Source organism: Callithrix jacchus, chromosome 18 (genome assembly GCF_049354715.1).
Source record: "Callithrix jacchus isolate 240 chromosome 18, calJac240_pri, whole genome shotgun sequence".
In the NCBI taxonomy this organism is placed as follows: domain Eukaryota; kingdom Metazoa; phylum Chordata; class Mammalia; order Primates; family Cebidae; genus Callithrix; species Callithrix jacchus.
This window is the reverse complement of record NC_133519.1, coordinates 42433453-42441838: the sequence shown is the minus strand read 5'-3', so window position 1 is coordinate 42441838 and position 8386 is coordinate 42433453.

The window sequence follows — 8386 nt, the reverse complement described above, 5'->3', positions numbered from 1 at the left end:
CCTGTGCTCTCTGAGTATTTTTCATACTATTTTCCTACTGTACATATCCCATTGCCTTGTACTTACTCACCTGTCTCTCTTGCTCTCCTTTTCCCTACTCCAGACTCTAGACCAGGAGCTCCAGGCCCCATGGAGAGTCTATGCAAGTTTATGTACACGGAAGACCCCCTCTGCAGGTCCGTCCCCCCACCTGTGTGGGCCATGACCCTGCTTTTCCATGTGCCCCAGGAAATCACAAAACCACTCTTTGTAAGGGAGCTTGTGGGTTCTCCTGAGCAGTCAGCGTTCTGCTTTATCCTCAAGGCCATGAATTTGGTGGTTGACTCTGTCAGGGAGTAGTCAACTCCAACACTGCTGGCTGATGCCTGTCCTCACTGTCTCATGTCAAAGGGTCACGAAATGGGATATTAAGCAGTGTGACCAGAGTGAAGCAGGAGTAAGGAACACTAGGCTGATCCCAAGGATGGAATCATTTTGGCACCTAGCAAACCGTCCTGGAGATAAGACATGTTCAGCCAATGCTTATTGATAATTGTGATGGTGACGGCCTCACTATCTCCCTTGAGACACTCAAAAGAGGGCTCCTGTCTGCTGCAGTTTCTCTTGACTCACAAAGTCTGAAGCCAGACTACTGAGGACACAGCATTCTAAACACTGAGCTCTCTTGGGACAGTGCCCAGAGCAAGGTTCTGGAACACAAAATATTTATGTAATCCCTGGGGTGAGGCTACTGATGGAACCAGCTGAGGTGAAATCTCAGCAAGAGGCTTGTGATTCCCCAGCCTTCTGTCCTTATCCCTTCCAGCAGGAATAACAAATAAAGCCAGTAGCCAGCCCTCTAGAGTTCCTCCTCCAAGGGAGGGATAGCTATAAATGTTGACCAAAGCAATGACCAGCTCAGCACTGCCACAAATTCTGATGTGGGAAGATAATGTTGCTAAAATAATCCTACAAAGAGCTCACACTCATCAGGCAATTGTTATGAGCCAGGTTCATCTTGCCTTGACTGTTCTATTTAATACAATGCTATGAAGTAGGTATTTTTATGCCTGAGTTACAGATGAGGAGGGTACAAGGATTTCTAAGTGTTACAAAGTTTAGTAAATGTAGAATCAGGAATTCTTAACCAGGATAGGCTTGGTGCACAGAGACCATCATGTCTTCATTTCATGACACTTCTTCCCTGATGACTGGCAGGGGGCTTTTGGAAGGATTGCACCGGAGGACTCACCAAGGCAGGAAGATGGCAAAATAGTCAAGAGTCAAACATTCGCATGGGGAAAAATTTCAAAGGTAAAATGAATCTTTGTCCAGTAGAGGTGCCAGCTCCAACACAGTGACACCACACTGATAAAGCTTCTTAAACAAAAAAATTTCCTTGGGGAGGCCCACAGATGGGGTGCACAGCCCTGGCAGGCACCCCCAGGAATCTGAGACACACACACGCAGCCTAAGACAGAGAGTTCACTGACATCAAAGGCACAGACAGCTTTCTGTTTCCTTTTGTCCTCTGGATTTCCAACAGTCTGCAATGTGTCCCAGCCAGAAGAATTCAACAGGCATAAATTGCAAAACTGAAGTTTGTGGTAAGACCCGGAGAAGATGCTTCACATGGGAAAGTCTTACATTTTTTCCTGGAAAGCACCTCAAGAGAAACATAAAATCTTCTTAAGCCACTCAAACTAAACTCAGACTGTGAACTAGGCAATACAAGACCTCAGATGTGAGAAAAACTTTCGCCAACTGCAGAGTCACACACCACAGTCCATCCCCTCCACCTTAGAACTGATCACTTTATTCTTGGCCCCCACTGCAGCTTATAGATTCTTTCAAAATTGTTTCAATAATACTGTATCATACATATTTGTTAATATCAATCTTTCACCTTTTAAACTATAAGCTATCTAAGGGGTGAGTTTGCACCTCCAGTACTTAACGTGGTGTCTGCAAACATAGGAGGACCTCATTACTCATTTGCTACGTTAGTTCATTATAATTTTTGTTGCCCTCCATCTATTAAACCAGATAGAACATGTGGCTTCTTCCTATGTCTGAAACCTGTATTTTAGTTGTCATGAACTAATGGGAACCTCGAAGCTGCTCTTTCAAGGCAGTCATAAAATAAGCCCAGGCTTGGAATTCAGACGATGCTTGGTTTGGGTTTGATTCCTGGCTCTGCCACTCACTCAAAGAGTACTTGATTTTTCTACACCTCGGCTGCTTGTTTGTAAAATGAGAATGATAGGAATTTCAGAAAATGGTTACACTAAATGATACATGGAAGGTAGAATATTATTTCAACACAACAGCCATAGTGATATTTATATATATATATTTTAAAAATAATTTCAACTTATTTTAGATTGCGGAGGTACACATGCAGGTGTTACACTGGGTACATTGTGTGATTGAGGCTTGGGGGCTGGATAGTCCCACCCCCCAGGCAGTGGGCATAGTACCAGATGAGTGCTTTTCCAGCCCATTTCAGGCCCTCCAGTAGTACCCAGTGTCTGCTGGCCCCATTTTTATGTCTATGTATATGCAATGCTTGGTCCCCACTTAAAAGTGAAAACGTGGCATTTGGTTTTCAGTTCCTACATTAATTCATTTAGGTTAATGGCCTTCAGAGGCACGCATGGTGCCGCAGAGGATATGAATTCATTCTTTTTATTGCTGCATAGTATTCTACGGTATATATGTACCATATAGTGATCTTTTAAAAATGTGTGTCAGACCATGTCACCTGCCTGCTCACATCTCTCTGATACCTTAACATTTCACTCAGAAGAAAAGACAGACTCCTTGCATTGCCCTGAAAGGCCCTATATGATCTGGCCCCAGTTACCTCTCTCTGTTGTCTAGCCATGCCGGCCTCCTTGCTGCTCAATGAACTCCATCCACCTTCCTGCTGTAGGACCTTCATGCTGGCTGCTCCCATTGCCTGGAAGCCTTTCCTCCAAGACACTCATGTGGCCAAACTCTTTGGCTGCTTCAGGTATCACCTTCTCAGTCAGGGCTACTACCATCACTTGATTAAATAATGCATCCTGCGCCCCATGCCACCATCCTGGCCTGCTGTGGTCCGATCTATTATTTTTCCACAGCACATATCCCTTTCTAACGTATTCTCTCAGTTCCCTATTTACATGTGTATTCTCTGGGAGTTTCTAGTGTCACTTTCACCCTCAGACGTAGCTTCATAGAGACAAGGATTTTGGTGTGTTTTGTACATTGATACATCTCAACGTACCTAGAATAGTGCCTGGCACACAGTATGGGCACTCAATAAACAGTTGTTGAAAGAATACAGGTTGAATGAAGACAGTATAGTGCCTAGAAATGAGAGCTTCAAAAATGGCAATCATTACCACCACCACCACCACTCTCTCTTTCCTCACGATCACTGGGACACTGGCACCCATTCACAGGGCCTTAAGGAAGATAGATGCATTCAGGCATACAAACACATCTGGCACAGCTTGTGTACATTAAGTACTTGGTAAATGATATTTCTGTTCCTCTTCTCTTTGTTTTTCTTTGTTGCTTCTTTTTTATGGAGGCCCCTCAGGACACAGCTATAAAGCAAAACCAATTGCTCAGTCCACATGTAAGTGTCATGTAGGGACATTTACAGAGCACTTTGAAGCTGTTGATTTATTATTATTGCTACTATTATTAGCTAAGCATCAACACAGGATTTTTGTGACTTTGCATTCTAGAGATGATTCTCTATTTAAGCACACTTTCTGCTACTTTTACTACAACTCACTAAAAAGAAGAAGGAGGGGGAGCAGAAAGAGGAGGAAGAGAAAACACAAATAAAACATACATGTTTGCTTTTATAACGTTTGGATTTTCATTTATACTAGGGGAAAATACATAGAAAAAGAAAATCCTGTTCCCAATTTATTTATGTATTTATGTATCCATGTATTTATTTTGAGACAGGGTCTCTCTCTGTTGTTCAGACTGGAGTGCAGTGGTGCAATCACAGGTCACCGCAGCCTTGATCTCCTGGGCTAGGTGATCCTCCCACCTCAGCTTCCCAAATAGCTGGGACTAAAGGTGGGCACCACCATGCCTGGCTAATTTTTGGTATTTTTTGTAGAGACAGGGTCTTGCCATCTTGCTCAGGCTAGTCTCCAACTGCTAGACTCAAGCAATCCCTTCCATCTTGACTTCCCAAAGTGCTGGGTTTACAGGTGTGAGCCACCGTGCTCAGCCCCATTCCCAGTTTAGAGTTCAGCTTTCTCTAGCAAATTCGGAAAATACTATAAGCATAAAAATGATACTGAGGAATAAGTAAATATTTCTATGCTGATGGCTAGAAAATCAGGCTATAAAAGTTTCAAACCAGCAAAAATGTTCACTTTTTGTTATATCTTTTCTTCTTTCCTATGTCAGCCTAAAGGGAATTATTTTGGATGCTAAGCATGCAATGGTTCACAAATTCCGCCTATTGATAGTTAACATAAACCACATTAGTGACAGCTCATTTTCTTTGCCTCTTGGAAATGCAGAGAATGTGGCTGAGATCTTGGGTAGGAACAATCATCAAGATGAGTTCTCTCTGGTTGTCAAATCCAACGTTCACCTTAGGCTGGAAATGCACCCTACTGCCCTTCCTTCCTTAAAACCCCAAGCAATCAGCATATGGCTGTGTTGTCCTTACACTTCCATATAGCTTGTTTCTTGTTTGCTTTTTTCCAAATCAGGCAATTCTTGAATGCTCTATGGAATAGCTCCAGCAGTTGTTGACAGAATGGTCTCTACCGCCAGCCAGTCATGCTATTCTATTTCTCTGTAAAATGTTTTTTACAAGAAGCCATGCTTTTCATGTCACATTAGAAAGTCAAATGACTCTCCTATAAATTTTATACATCTTTGGTTGGTACTCATGCCCAGACGCCAACTCTTTAATCATGTCAAAATTATATATTCTGCATAAAATATAAATTATCTTAACTTCTTATACATCAGCCATTTCCAGACTTAGGGGATAGCCAGCATTGGCATAGCCATGGTGACAGCTAAGAGCTTGCTGTCAGGGGTGGTGTCCTGGGGACAACACTAGATGGAATTCATACCTATGTTTAAGTATAATCAAGGCTCATGTGGTAAATAAATACAAACATTAGTCACAAAGGGTAATGTTGAAGTTAGGATTCGAAAGCCAGGCATAAAACTTATGCGGAGCAATGGTGTACCAAGGAGAAAGGGTGTGGCCAGAGGGCAATTTTCAGAAAAGCTGGAGAGTGCACATGGGTGAGTGCATCAGGCTGTCCTAATGGGCAGGAGGCAGGGCACAGATAAAGGCAAGAGCCAGTGGGCAGTGTTTAAGGCTAAAAATGGACAATTTTTAGTTTAGTTTTTTTTTTTTTTAATAAACGTATTGAATGCCATACACAAAAATCAACTCGAAATGGATTAGGGATTTAAATTTAAGCCCTGAAACTATAAAACTCCTAGAAGAAAACATTGGGGATAAATTTCATGACACTGGTCTGAGCAACGATTTCTTGGATGCATCATTACTAAAAACAGTATGGAAGTACCTTACAAAAATAAAAATAGAGCCACCATATAAGCCAGGAATCCCCCTTCTGGGTATACATCTACAGTAATTAAATTCAGGATTTTTAAGAGATATTTGCACTTCTATGTTCATTGCAGCATTATTCACAATAGCAAAGATATGGAAGCAACCTAAACATCAGTCAGTGAATGAATGGATAAGGAAAATTTAGTATGTACACAAAATGAGATATTATTCAGCTTTACAAAAGGAGAAAACATTGCCATACAAGATAACATGGATGGACCTGGAGGACATTATGCCAAGTGAAACAAGGCAGGCGTAGAAAGAAAAATACATCATGATTCCACGTATATGAGGTATCTAAAATAGTCAAACGCATACAAACAGAGAGTAAAATGGTGGTTTTCAGGGGCTGGGGGGGAGATAGAAAAGGGGAATTGCTATTTATCAAATATAAAGTTTCAGTCGTGCAAGACGATTAAGTTCTAGAGATCGGCTCTACAACATTGTGACTCTGGTTAACAATACTGTATTTTTCACTTAAAATTTTGTTGAGAGGGTAGATCTTGTGTTAAATGTTCTTACCACAATGAAAAAAAAATAATTTTTTCTCATCATACATGCATGATCTTTATAATATTTAGAAAATACTTTAAGCATAACAAAGAAAATAAAAATTACTTATAATTTACCAAGAATTTCAATCATCAGAGAAAGCCACAGACACCATTAGAAGAATTACATGCCTTTACAGAGCAGCAGCAGCATGACAACCCTCATGATTTATTATGAAGTTATTATATGATGAACACTAATTTAGTGGCTTTAAATGTAATTAGCTTATTTAATCCTCAAAACACTCCTTTGAGGTAGAAACTATTGTCAACCCTATTTTGCCTATGAGGAAATTCAGGCACTGAAGTGTTAGGTAATGTTACAATGTTGCACAGCTAATAAATGACAGAGTCAGAAATGAAGATGATGTGTTTAACTCTAGTGTGCCCACTTCATTTAATTTAATTTTAGAATAGATGACACATTCACATATCTCATAAGCCAAAAGACTATTTAAAAAGGTACAAAATAAAAGGGTGGCCTCCTACCTCCGTCTCCATCTGCCCCATACCTCCAATATTATAGGTAACCGCTTCTATTAGTTTTCTGAGTAACTTTCAAGGGTTTCCTATATAAATGCAACCAAATGCAAATACATTCTCTACTTTGTTTTGTTTTAAACAATCAACTTCATTTTTTTAGGAGTAGTTTTGGGTTCACAGGAAAACTGAGTGGAAAATAAAGAGGGACTCCTATGTATCTCCTGTCCCCCCTCCACACACAGAGCTTCCCCCACTATCAACATCCCTGCCAGAATAACATACATGTTACATATGACACATCATTACCTCCCAGAGTCCATAGTGTTGAATATTCTGTGGGGTTTGACAACTGTATAATGACATGCATCCATCGTTACAGTATCATATTGAACAGTTTCCCTGCCCTAAAATTTCTTTGTGTTCTGTCTGTTCATCCCTCCATCCCCTAACTGAAACCACTGATTTTAGTTATAGTTTTTCCTTTTCCAGAGTATTATAGAGCTGTTATTATACAGTGTCTAGCCATTTCAGATTGGCTTCTTTCACTTAGCAATTTGCAGTTAAGTTTCCTCCATGTCTTACATGGTGTCTTAAGTCCATTTACATTGGTATAAATGAATGCCTTAGGCTGCATTATTGATAAAGAAAAGAGGTTTATTTGGCTCATGGTTCTGCAAGCCATACAAGAAGCATGGCCCAAGCATCTGCTTCTGGTTAGGACTTTAGGATGCTTCCACTCACAGTAAAAGGCAAAAGGACATGCAGAGATCAAATGGCCAGGGAAAAAGCAAGAGAGAGCAAGGGGAGCAGAAGACAGCAGGCTCTTTATAACAATCAGTTTTCAAGGAAACTAGTAGAGTGAGAACTCACTCATTCTACCCTCCATCCAGGTAGGGCATTCATCTATTCATTAAGTGCCTGCCCCCATGACAAAAACTCCTCCCATTAGGTTCTACCTCCAACACTGGGGATCAAATTTCAATATGACCTTGGAGCAAGAGGCAAATACCCAGTCATAGCACATACCTTGATAGCTCATATCTCTTTAATGCTGAATAATATTCTGCTCTCTGAATGTACTAGACTTTATTTATCCATTAATCTACAAAATGACATTTTGGTTGCTTCCAAGCTTTGGTAATTATTAAGAAAGCTGCTATAAACATCTGTGTGCAGGGTTTTGTGTGAATATTAATTTTTAACTCATACGGGTAAATACCGAAGAGTGTAGTTGCTGGATCATATGGTAAGTGTATGTTTAGTTTTGTAAAAACCTGCCAAGCTTCATGCCTGTAATCTCAGTGCTTTGGGAGGCCGAGTGGGTGGATCACGAGGTCAAGAGATCGAGACCATCCTGGCCAACATGGTGAAACCTCGTCTCTACTAAAAATACAAAAAAATTAGCTGGGCCTGGTGATGCACGCCTGTAGACCCAGCTACTTGGGAGGCTGTGACAGGAGAATTGCTTGAACCCAGGAGGCGGAGGTTGCAGTAAGCTGAGGTTGTGCTACTGCACTCCAGCCTGGTGCCTGGTGACGGAGTGAGACTCTGCCTCGAAAAAACAAACAAAAAACCTGCCAACCTGTCTTCTAAAGTGTTGTGTCCTTTTACATTCCCACCAGAAATGAAGAGTTGAGAGTTCCTGTTGCTCCACATTCTTGGCAGCATTTAGTGTCATTAGCGTTTTGGCTTTGACCATTCTCATAGGTGTGTAGTGGTATCTCATTATTGTTCGAATTTGCATTTGCTA